This window comes from Pristiophorus japonicus, chromosome 1, assembly GCF_044704955.1.
Source record: "Pristiophorus japonicus isolate sPriJap1 chromosome 1, sPriJap1.hap1, whole genome shotgun sequence".
Taxonomy (NCBI): Eukaryota; Metazoa; Chordata; class Chondrichthyes; family Pristiophoridae; genus Pristiophorus; species Pristiophorus japonicus.
This window is the reverse complement of record NC_091977.1, coordinates 55,242,201-55,254,606: the sequence shown is the minus strand read 5'-3', so window position 1 is coordinate 55,254,606 and position 12,406 is coordinate 55,242,201.

The following is a 12,406-nucleotide window of genomic DNA, read 5'->3' as shown; positions in this document are numbered from 1 at the left end:
CCTGCAGGTGAGAGATGCAGTGTCGCAGTGCTCGGGTCCTCCTCTTCTCCTTCCTCGCTCTCATGGGCGGGGGGCTCATGGACAGGCTGGTTATCTGCTGGCTGATTATCTGAAAGCATAAAGGCACAAGACTCGCGTCAAAGGGGAAGGCAGGGGGCAGGAATGGAGCAGGGAATGCAGACAGTATCAAGAGCTGGAAAGTGAGTAAGCCTTCTTGTGTGAGGGGGAAGTGGGATGAGAAAAGGAGAGGGGATAAAGATACCCTTGTTACTCCCAGCAGGATTGAAGTCTCCGCCAGCCACGGCACCCACCACCTGCTCTGGTGGTAGCGCCCCTGTAGCACTCCACTGCGATCATTAGCACTTGATTTACCGACCCCCCCTTCCTTCCTGGGGCGATAAAGCCCAATTTAGAAGAAGTTAAGCTTCCTTTGTGCCTGCCGCAAAATTTTCAAAATTTAAAAAGAATCGGTCCCTCGCCCGGACACGGGCTCAGGGCTCAGCTTGAAAACAAGACCGGGGGGACGGGGCGGGTAGCTGTGGAAGGCGAATGGAAGGCATGAGAAGTGAACAACACGCATCAAAAGAAGCCCCGGCGGTGAGTGGGGGGGGGGGTGCAGGTATGGGTGGTTTCCCGATCACTGCACCTGCTCAGACCTGGGTGTGGTCCATACTAGGGCGTTGACCTGGAGAAGGGAGAACCTTGACCTGCCTGCCGTTTTGAGCTTCTCGCAAAGTACAATTGAATCATGGGGCCAATACTGACAATGCCATATATTGTGCAAGCCTTCTGCACGATGGTACTGCAGAGGAGACAATTGATTTGACATCATCGCATGAGGAACCTCAGAACACATAGGGTGATGGGCAGGAGGCCTTACCCACGTCGGGTATATCGAGACAGGTGTTCATACCTGCACCTGAGTGATGCAGACTGTGTCAGGAGGTTGTGTTTCCACAAAGAAGTTGTAACTGGGATCTGTGAGTTAGTAAAAGCAGAAAGCAGACCTGCAACCTAGAAGTGTCAGGAGGATTGCTTTGTCAGTTGAAGTCTGGATCATTCCAGGCCACAACTGGGGATGTGTGCGCCATTTCTAAACATGCAACACATATCTGCATTCGGCAGGTGACTGTTGCACTATATGCCCAGAAAAATGACCGCCTAGGCAATGCGTGACAGGGATGTGGGCTTCTCCAATATTGCTGTGCTGGCTTCCCAAATGTACAGGGCTGCATTGATTGTACCCACATCGCCTTGCGAGCACCTTGAGAGGATTCTGAGATGTACAGGAACAGAAAAGGCTTCCACTCCATTAATGTGCAGATCATGTGTGACAACATGCATCGCATCATGTCAGTTGATGCAAGATACCCTGGGAGCACCCATGATGCGTTCATCCTACACGAGAGCGATATATTTGCCATGTTTCAGCAGCAGCCAAAAGGGCAGAGCTGGCTTCTGGGAGACAAAGGGTACGGCCTCACCATCTGGCTCATGACGCCCCTACACGTAATCTGAACAGAAGCTGATTGGGAATACAACATGTCACACATTGCGACACGCAGCATAAGAGAGAGGACCATTGGCATCTTGAAACAGCATTTCCGATGACTGGACCATTCTGCAATACTCCCCAGAGATTGTCGGTCAGTTCACTGTTGTGCGCTGCATGCTGCATAACTTAGCCATCACAGGGCAGCAGCAGCTGGTAGCAGAAGACCCACCTGAGGTGAGAGTGGCTGATGATGAGGAGGAAGATGCAGATGATGATAATGAGGAGGAGGAGGAGGATGAGGAAGCCAGGCAACTACCTGAACCCGGAGCATGACGGCGGAGGAGGGGGGGGGGGGCGTCGTGTCCTTTAACGATTGCTCGAGCCTTGCGCCAGCAGCTCATCCCTGAACGCTTTGCTGCCTGAAGGCTCAGCGGCAACTATTCCTAATGGACATCTTTACTGTTTGGACCAGTTCTGTAATGTTGTGTTGTGTTAATGGAACAAATGATGGAAATGATTCCTCTTTAGTTCAAAAAGTTGTTAATAACGGAACAAATAATGTAAATGATTCAGCTATAATGTAAAATATATTTTATTTTAAAGTTTAACAAACATTTTTGTTTGTACTTAATTTAACTTTAATAAAAATATTCTTGTATCAAACTTTAAAGTTTTCAGTTAAAATCACTTACAAACTTTAAGATCACTTACAAACTTGTAAACTTGTAAATTTACGTAACTGACCAAAAACTTTTAATTTGAGAACAATTGCAACAATAACAACAATAATAATAACAACAACAACAGCAAAGAAAGGCTGCAGCCATCTCTCCTCCACCTTATTCCCGTGATGTTTGGTCTTGGTGACTCCACCCCTGCCCGCAGGCGGTGGTGCAGCATTTCTCGGGTTGGTACCAAGCTTATTTTTTCAAACATCTTTGGTAATGCGCACTTCTTGATGGGGCAGGGGTGGCGGCAGGCAGTAATGTGGAGGGCCCGGATTGGGCCTCTTCAGAGGCTGGCCTGGGAATTGGAGTGGGAGTGGCAGTTGATTCTGTCAATGGGCGCGGGATCTGGGTGTGTTCCCTTATTGCAGCAGCTAACTCTGACATTCCCTCCCTCATGTGCCCTGACAGTGTGCCAACTACCCGCAACATTCCATCCCTCATGTTCGCCAACATTGTCTCAGCTACCTGTGATATGTCCTCCCTCATGTTGAGCAATAGTGAGTCAACTACCTGCAACATTCCCTCCCTCATGTTCACCGACAGTGTTTCAACTACCTGAAACATTCCCTCCCTCATGTTCACTGACAGCGCACCAGCTACCTGTGACATTCCCTCCCTCATGTGCACCGACATTGTTTCGGCTGACTGAGACATTCCCTCCCTCATGTTCCCGGACAGTGTTCCCATTTCTCGTGAGAGTGTTGTTACTTCTCCCGACAGTCCCAATACCTCATCAGCCATCCCGCTGATGGTATCCAGGAGTGATCAGGTAAGGTCAATGCTCTCCGCACTCATTGCCATCATCTGAACCACATCTGTTAGATCCTGCACTTCAGGAGAGTGCTGTCGACCTCTCCTTCCTCTCCTCACCCTCGGTATGCCTTGCTGCATCCCACTGGGTCCCGCAGCCTGGGATGGTAGTGCCCTGGGTGTGCCTTGCTGCACCTCACTGGAATCCTCAACCTTGAACGATGGGAAACCATGGAATGTCCCACCAACGCTGAAACCACTCAGGGAAGGGGCTGGCACCTCAATGGGTGGCACCTGCACCACCTCCAGAGTGAGTACAACAGTGGGGCCTTCATCCATCCTCTCCCGCTCCCCCTCCTCCTCACCCCCATGCTCTTGGTCTGGAAGGTGGGATTGGAAGTTGTTCTCTTCAGGCTCGTCCGCGTCTGAATCATCTTCTGCATCATCAGGGTTGGCTCCAAGTTCTGCAAAATATAACAGAACAGACAAATGGTTAGCAGCAGAGGAGGGGGCAGTGTGAGTAGCATGAGTAGGCTCACACAGCGCAGGCCAGGCAGCAGGCTGATTTGAATGTCCACGATGAATGATAGCACATTGCATCAACCGAAGTGTAGCTGATGGAGACATCCCCAGAAACCGAAGCATGGCTAGCCCGCGCAGTACTTAACATTTAGCAAAGCCAGGCTGTGGAATTTTCAGGACTTACCCTCTTCCTTGAATGTGGGCCCAGCTTGTGCAGTGGTGGTTGCTTTTCTGCAGGCAGGACCCATCAAAGCAGTGACCCTCTCTTCTAAGGGTGTCAGTGGTTGCAAATTTGTCGGGCCTCCTCCTGTTCAAGTTCTTTCTCATATGTTGTGTGCCACTGTCCTCTGCAAAGATGAAAAAATAACTTTTTAGAGAAGGTGTCTTTCTGCTGGGTGGGACAAATACAGCTGGTCACAGTTACAATTGCAGTTCCATTGAATAAATGAAAATATTACTGACACTAACTACTTGACGAAGGTCCTGCCACTTCTTTTTGCACTAGCCTCCAGACCTCGGGGTGGTCACCATTGCACAGTAATCTTCTGCAAGTTGGTTCCAGCGTTTCTTCATTTCTTTTGATGGAACTTTTATGTGACCTCTGTTGGTGTCCAGCTCGTGCCATCGACCTGAATCACAGTAACTAGTGCCTCCACTTCATCCTGTGAGAAATTCTTGGTCCTTGCACCGCGTTGCATCTTGTATTGCAGCTCCGATTTTTCAACTGAAAGTTAAAGTTCTCACACACAGCTGGCTCCTTAAAAATGGCCGAATGCAGACCGGGAGCTGTACCGGCCATTGGAATCACGTCCAAAATGTTCTTTTTTTCGCGCATGCACTGAAGGGGCGGCATCGTTTTTTCGACGCAGACATTAGGCTCCACCCCCTGAGACTACAGGACAGGCTGCGTGGCGCCAATTTCAAAAAATAAAATGGGGAAACTTGCTCTTTTTTTGGAGGAGTTGGAGCCAAGAAAAACGGGCGTGACTCTGGCAAGACGCCAAAAAATGGCTTTGGGGAAAATTGAGCCCTATGAATGTATATATGAAAATGGACAATTGTATTAGTCTCTGCAAGAGCTTATGTAAATGAATGCATATGAATATACTGGTATTCTTTAACTGCAAAGGTAAAGATAATTGGCTACAGAACCATCAGAGGAGTGGGAGGGAAGGGGTGTGGTAGGTGGGTGAGCAGGGGTAGTGGTGCGCGATGGTAGATAAAGAGAATTTTTTAAATGCAGTGAGCTGTTATGATCCCAAATGTGTTTCCTGAAAGGGTGGTGGAAGTACATCCAAAAGTAACTTTCAAAAGGGTATCAGATATATACTTGAAAAGGAAAAACTTGCAGAGCTATGGGGAAAGAGCAGGGGGAGTGGGACTAATTGCATAGCTAGCCCAAAGAACCAGCACCAGCTTGGGCCTTAAAATCACATGGTAGAAATGCCAGTATTGATGGTTAAGGAAAGTAAATTCTCCTACTTTAGTCAAAAAAATCGTATTTTGAATTTGATTTTTTAAACACTAAAGCAAAATACTGCAGACACTAGAAACAGAAAATGCTGGAAACACTGTGGAGAGAGGAAGGTTGGGCTAGCATTTCAGGTCAATGACCTTTCGTCAGAAACGGGAAACGTTGCAAATGAACAACTTATAAATAGGAACAGGGCCAAGGGAAAGGGCGTGGGAGAAAACAAAATGGTCTGTGATTAGGTAGAGGACACGAAATGCGTAGAAGGCTGCTGGTGTCCATCTGTCCTCTTACTCTACCACACTTCTGGGACACTGAAACCATCTCCTGTTTGCCAGATTTCCCATGCTTCCCTCCCCCTCTGCTGTAACCTCTGGGCCTTGTATACAGCTTTTATTTCTCTGTTTTTCTCTCTCCACAGATGCTGCCAGATCTGCTGAGTATTTTCGAGCATTTACGTTTTTAATTTCTGAATTCCAACACCTGCAGTATTTTGCTTTTGTTTTGATCTCTAATTTCTCTCATTATTGCCTCCCTTTTTCTTGCACCATTATCACTTTTCTCATTTAATCATCTCCTGTCCGCCACCCAATCACAGACCTCTCTTTTCCCTCGCTGCCCCCTTTGCCTTGACTCTGTTTCTCATTATAAGTTGTTCTTTAACAGCCCCTGGTTCTGACGAAGGTTCATTGGGCGAGACTTTCTGTCATGTATTCAACCAGCATTGTAACCCATGTATAATCTGACCTAAGTTGTACACTGTGAGAACACTGACCACGAGGTGGTGAACGTGGGAGACACTCCTAACCTAGACCTTCAGATTTAAAAGGGGAAGCTCCACCCACTTCCATCACTTGAGTGCTATGAAATAAAGGACAGGTCACAGACTGACCTTCTCTCAAGCATAGGCCTCGTGTGCATTTATACTGTATAGTAAGGACGTATCAATGGCGACAAGAAACTGGGATTTAAACCACGCGAGCATGGCCACTAGCAGAACAGACGAGAGGTACTGTGTTAAGGAATGGTTGGACAGAGATTCAACATTGTTAAAGCAGCACACAGTTCTCCAGGCAGACAAGGGCAATCGGGTATGCCCTAACATGTAGTCGAACCCAGAGGGGGAGTTCGACAGAGACAATGGCAAGCTGAACGGCGATTCACGCCATTGCAAGGGACAATGCGGCCAGTAATGGGGCCATCAACACCTGTTAATGGCGCACTCAAGGACAATAACAGGGGCAGTCAGGTACGATCGACCGGCAAGGAACCTTTTGTTTCAAACAGCAGCTCATGCTGGAGGCGTGGAGGCACACACTCAGTCGGAATTTGCAGAGGTGAGCAAAATACCTGCAGAAATTGCAGAAATGGACACTGGGGGAAATCGCTGGAAGCTGAATTTTAGCGAGTTCATGTGGAGCACATATACAGTTCATACACCAGGACGCCACGGATAATGATGAAAGTGCTCGTCAATGGCATCCCAGTTTCAATGGAGCTAGACACGGGGGCCAGCCAGTCCCTGATGGGTATCAAACAGTTCGAAAAGTTGTGGGTGTCCAAGGCCAGGAGGCCAAAATTATCGCCGATTGACACACAGCTACAGACTTACACAAAGCAGATCATTCCGGTGCTAGGCAGCGCCACAGTAGTCGTGACCCACAAAGATTCGGAGAACAGACTGCCACTCTGGATTGTCCCAGGGGATGGTCCCACACTACTGGGGAAGAGTTGGCTTGCTATCATGAACCGGAAATGGGCGATGTCAATGCAATTTCCTCTGTGGAGCGATTATCATGCTCACAGATTCTGGATAAATTTGACTCATTATTTCAACCCGGCATTGGCACTTTCATGGGGGCCAAGGTAGTGATTCATAAACCCGGACGCCAGGCCAGTACACCACAAGGCCAGAGCGGTGCCATACGTGATGCGGGAAAAGATAGAAGGCGAATTGGACCGCCTGCTGAGGGAAGGCATCATCTCGCCAGTCGAATTCAGTGACTGGGCGAGCCCGATTGTGCCAGTGCTCAAGGGGGATGGGTCGGTCAGGAGATGTGGCGATTACAAGGCCACCATCAATCGGGTGTCACTCCAACACCAGTACCCGCTACCGAGAGCGGAGGACCTCTTTGCAACGCTATCCGGTGGCAAACTTTTTTCAAAATTGGACCTGACCTCAGGAGCTGGTGAGTGAGTCGAAGAAGCTGACCACCATCACGACACACAAGGGGTTGTTTGAGTACAACAGATGTCCGTTCGGGATTCGCTCGGCCGCCGCGATCTTCCAACGAAATATCGAAAGCCTCCTCAAGTCGATTCCAGGGACGGTGGTTTTTCAGGACGACATCCTCATCACGGGTTACGATACTGAAGAACACCTCCACAACCTGGAGGAGGTGCTACGCAGACTGGACCGGGTAGGGCTGCGACTGAAAAAGGCGAAGTGCATCTTCCTAGCTCCAGAGGTAGAATTCCTGGGGATGAGGGTAGCAGCAGACGGGATCAGCCCTACTGCGTCCAAGACGGAAGCGATCCAGAGAGCACCCAGACCCCGTAACACGACGGAGCTGCGTTCATTCCTGGGGCTCCTGAACTATTTTGGTAACTTTCTTCCCAAATTGAGCATGCTGCTAGAGCCGCTACACGTGCTCCTATGCAAAGGTCGCGAATGGGTCTGGGGGGACAGCCAGGAAAGGGCTTTTAATAGAGCACCCAATTTGTTATGTTCCAACAATCTGTTAACGCTATATGACCCATGTAAGAAACTTGTGTTAATGTGCAATGCGTCGTCCTATGGTGTCGGGTGTGTGTTGCAGCATGTCAATGCCAAGGGTCAGTTACAGCCGGTAGCTTGTGCCTCCAGAAGTCTGTCCCAGGCAGAAAGGGGCTACAGGATGGTAGAAAAGGAGGCGCTCGCATGTGTATATGCGGTAAAGAAAATGCACCAGTACCTGTTTGGCCAGAAATTTGAGCTGGAGACAGATCACAAACCCCTAACATCCCTTTTGGCCTGACAACAAGGCCATAAATACAAGCGCATCGGCCCGCATACAGAGGTGGGCACTCACGTTAGCCGCCTATGACTTCACAATTCGGCACAGACCGGGCACCGAAAACTGCGCCGATGCACTCAGCAGGCTCCCACTAGCCACCACTGAGGGGGCTACCGAGCATGCTGCTGAGATGGTCATGGCTGTTGAAGCTTTCGGAAGCGAAGGCTCACCCGTGACAGCCCGTCAGATTAAAGTCTGGACAAATAGAGATCCGCTATTGTCTCTAGTCAAGAAATGTGTCCTGAATGGGGACTGGGCAGCCACGTACAGGGCATGCCCTGAGAAATTTAAACCATTTCACCGGCGCAAGGATGAACTCTCGATTCAGGCCGATTGCCTACTGTGGGGAAACCGCGTAGTCATGCCCCAGATGGGCAGAGAACTCCACAATGAGCACCCGGGCATTGTCACGATGAAGGCAATTGCCAGGTCACATGTTTGATTGCCAGGGATAGACGCAGATCTGGAACTTTGTGTTCGCAGGTGCAACACGTGCGCCCAGCTGGGCAATGCGCCCAGGGAAGCCCCCCTTAGCCCCTGGCCATGGCCCGCCAAGCCTTGGTCACGCATCCATGTGGACTACGCAGGTCCTTTCATGGGGAAAATGTTTTTGGTTGTAGTAGACGTCTACTCCAAATGGATCGAGTGTGACATTTTAAATTCAAGCACATCCTCTGCCATGGTAGAAAGTCTACGGGCAAAGTTCGCCGCCCACGGTCTACCGGACATCTTGGTCAGCGACAATGGCCCATGCTTCACAAGCACTGAATTCCAGGACTTCATGGCAGACAATGTAATTAACCATGTTAGAACGGCACCGTTCAAGCCGGCCTCAAATGGCCAGGCAGAACGAGTAGTGCAGATAATCAAACAGGGTTGCTCAGAATCCAAGGGGGTTCCCTACAATGCCGCTTATCACGCCTCCTGTTGGCCTACAGATCCCGACCACACTCGCTCACAGGGGTTCCACCCGCAGAGCTGCTAATGAAAAGGACACTCAAAACCCAGTTATCCCTTATACACCCCACCATGAAAGAAATTGTCGAGAGCAGGCGCCAGTCACAATATGACTACCATGACAGGAATGCGAGGGCACGATGTATTGATGTAAATGACCCTGTTTTTGTCCTCAACTACGCTGCAGGGCCCAAATGGCTCGCAGGCATTGTGGTTGCCAAAGAGGGAAATAGGATTCTGGCAGTTAAACTTACCAATGGACAAATCTGCCGCAAACATGTGGATCAAACAAAAAGGAGGTTCAGCAACCCCATAGAAGAAGCAGAGGAAGAACACGATGTAGAGTTCACTCCATCACAGGTGACCGAACACAGGAACCAAAGGGAGGAGAGCCCAGTCACTGTGGGCAGTCCGGACAGGCCTGAGGCACTGCAAACAGCAGACACTCAGGCCAGCACCCAACAACCAGAGCCCCAACTCAGGCGCTCTACAAGGGAGCATAAACCACCAGAGAGACTCAACCTGTGATCCCAATAAGACTTTGGGGGGGGAGGTGATGTCATGCATGCAACCAGCATTGTAACCCATGTATAATCTGACCTAAGTTGTACACTGTGAGAACACTGACCACTAGGTGGTGAACTTGTGGGAGACACTCCTAACCTTGACCTTCAGATATAAAAGGGGAAGCTCCACCCACTTCCATCACTTGAGTACTATGAAATAAAGGACAGGTCACAGACTGACCTTCTCTCAAGCATGGGCCTCGTGTGCATTTATACTGTATAGTAAGGACGTATCACTTTCTACTTCATATTGTTGGGCTAGTGCTCATATATTGCCCAAAAAGGCCTGCTATCGCCTATCTTGACTCAAAAGTGGAAAGTTGGGTTGGCACATCACCGGAAAATTGACGTCCCAACTTTCGGCTCACATCGCCGAGGTGATCGCCCACACGCCGCTCAGCCCAATTTTCGGCACATCGCCAGCACATCGCCAGGCTGATCACTCACCGAGAACATCACTGGAGAATAGTTGCTTTTCCCCGGCCTTCCTCACAGAGCTCGGCATGAGAGGACGCTTTTTAAAAAGGGGCTTAGATCGTTTGTGAATTATTTAAGGGTCTTTTAAAGATAGATCCACTCACAGTTAGACGTTTTATTATATTTATATTAATAAGTGGCATTTCATCCTTACTTGGTCTGGCCTGGCCATTGTTTTACAACAGTTGCATTCAGCTTTTAATAAAACTTATGTTATTAGAAGACACTGCACGACAATTGTAAAGTGAAAGAAAATTGTTTTTAATAAAATAACAGCTCTTGAACGTAGTTTTTTAAATAACAAACACAAAAACACCCTCCCAACCCCACCCCCCCGCACCCCCAACCAACCTCCCCCCCCCACCCACATCCCACCCCCCCACCCACACCCCAACAGTGAAACAACAATAAAAACACCAACAATAAACAATGTGAAAAATATGTACAATATAAAAAAGATTGCAGCCCCCCTCCCTACCTGCGGCCAGGTTTCCCTCCAGATCCTGGATCCCCCCTGTCTCTTTACCTCACCCACCAGTTTTGGTCCCCGGGTACTGCTACGAGGCTGGTGTGCACTGGGCAATGGCAAGACTTCCTGCCGTGGTGGCACGATTGCCTGATGGGGGGCTGTTGGAGGGGAAGACAAAACAGGGGGAATCACCTTCTGAGTCAGGAGGTGGTGCTGCCTCCGGACTCACCTGTGCCCTGGTGCTTGTGGTCACGGGACCTTGGGGTGCAGCTCCGTGTGCATGCCGCAATGCAGGGATGGAGGCGGTGTTTTCATGTCTCTCGTGGATCATCTGCTGCGTCGCCTCCGCTTGGCGAACAGACACCCGGGAGAATTCCTCCGTGAACCCCACAAACACCCGGAGCTGCTCGTGTCAGGCTCTCTACGCGATCGTCCAGGGTAGGCCTTTGCTCAAGCCACTGACCCGGCCTCCGTGGGGTCTGCGACAGCACCAATGTGCGGCAACTGCATGCCGCTTATTGCCGCTACCTCTTCGGTGGAAATCAACGTCGTGGCCGCAGGTTCAACGGACAGAGGGACGCAAGGGGCATCCTCCTCTGTCTCCAAGTATTCCTCCTCCTCTGGCTCGGTGGTCTCCTCTTCACCACCTGTGGTGAATGACACATGCAGTGGGGCAGGTGCATGTGAGGGTGTGTCCTCCACTGGCGCCTCTGGAGCTGGAAGTCCTGCAAAACACAATTGAGCTTATTAGGTCAGAAGGGATTGTTGTGTCGTGCTGGCATACATAGGTGTAACAGCACTACTCCAATAAATGTGAGCGAGAGACGTTACATATTAATGCATCATATGGTAGTACATACGGTGATACATCTATGTGGAATTCACTGCGCCAGAGAGCTGTGGAGGCTGGATCAGTCGCAGATAGACAGAATGATAAGGGAGTGAGGGATTATAGGGTGCAGACAGAGAAGGGGACAGATGGCCAGATGGCCTGCTCTTATGTTCTTGTGTTGTCAACCTGAGAGTAGCACAGAGGCTGCATGCATAACATGACGTCATTTATCTCTTCTATTTTAATGAAATGATGTAACATTACTTTAGCACTGCTTGACACATTACTCACGTGACACATGGGAGGGTCCGGCAACACCACGGGTGGTGACCGTGCGACTGTGGGCCCCCACTAGTGCTGCAGCATGTTCCTCAAGGCCGGTCAGTGGCTGCATTACAGCAGGGCCTCCTCCGGTGCGCCTCTGCTGCGCCCGAGCACGAGATATCTTTCTCTGCAAATGTGAAAAGAGCATGGCATAAGCTACTTGACTAGGTTATATCATTTATAGACAACAGCTTCCAACGTTATATGCTAATACGGTTTGTGTCCACAATTAATGCACAGTGTGTTTAGGAGCTAATGCTTGACACAAACATCTCTCTCAAATACAATCTACATTGAACTCAGCAATGACAGTAGCTAATGTCCAAAAGTGTCCCAGGCCAGACAGTGAGCAAAGGCAGCTCTCCCCCCAGTTCATGCTGGGTCCCTGTTTAAGTGATAGCAGCCAGAGACACTTAAAAAGGGCGCAGGTTCATAGCTATGTTCAGTTCTTAGCGGGGTTAATGTATCTTATATATATTAGAATAACAAGCTTACCTTCAATCCAGGTGATTGACTATTATAATTAAAATTATACTTAGAATTTGCATCATTACAATATAAAATCATACTTACTCTTGTTGAAGCCACGAGGCTGTTCCAGCACTTGCGGCACTGGTCGGATCCCCTGGCTTCGTGGGATGCAGACGAGGCGACAGCAGTGATCTCGTTCCATATCAGACAGTAGTCGTGGTGCATATAAGTACCAACGATGTAGGTAAAAAACGGGATGAAGTCCTACAAGACAAATTTAGGGAGCTA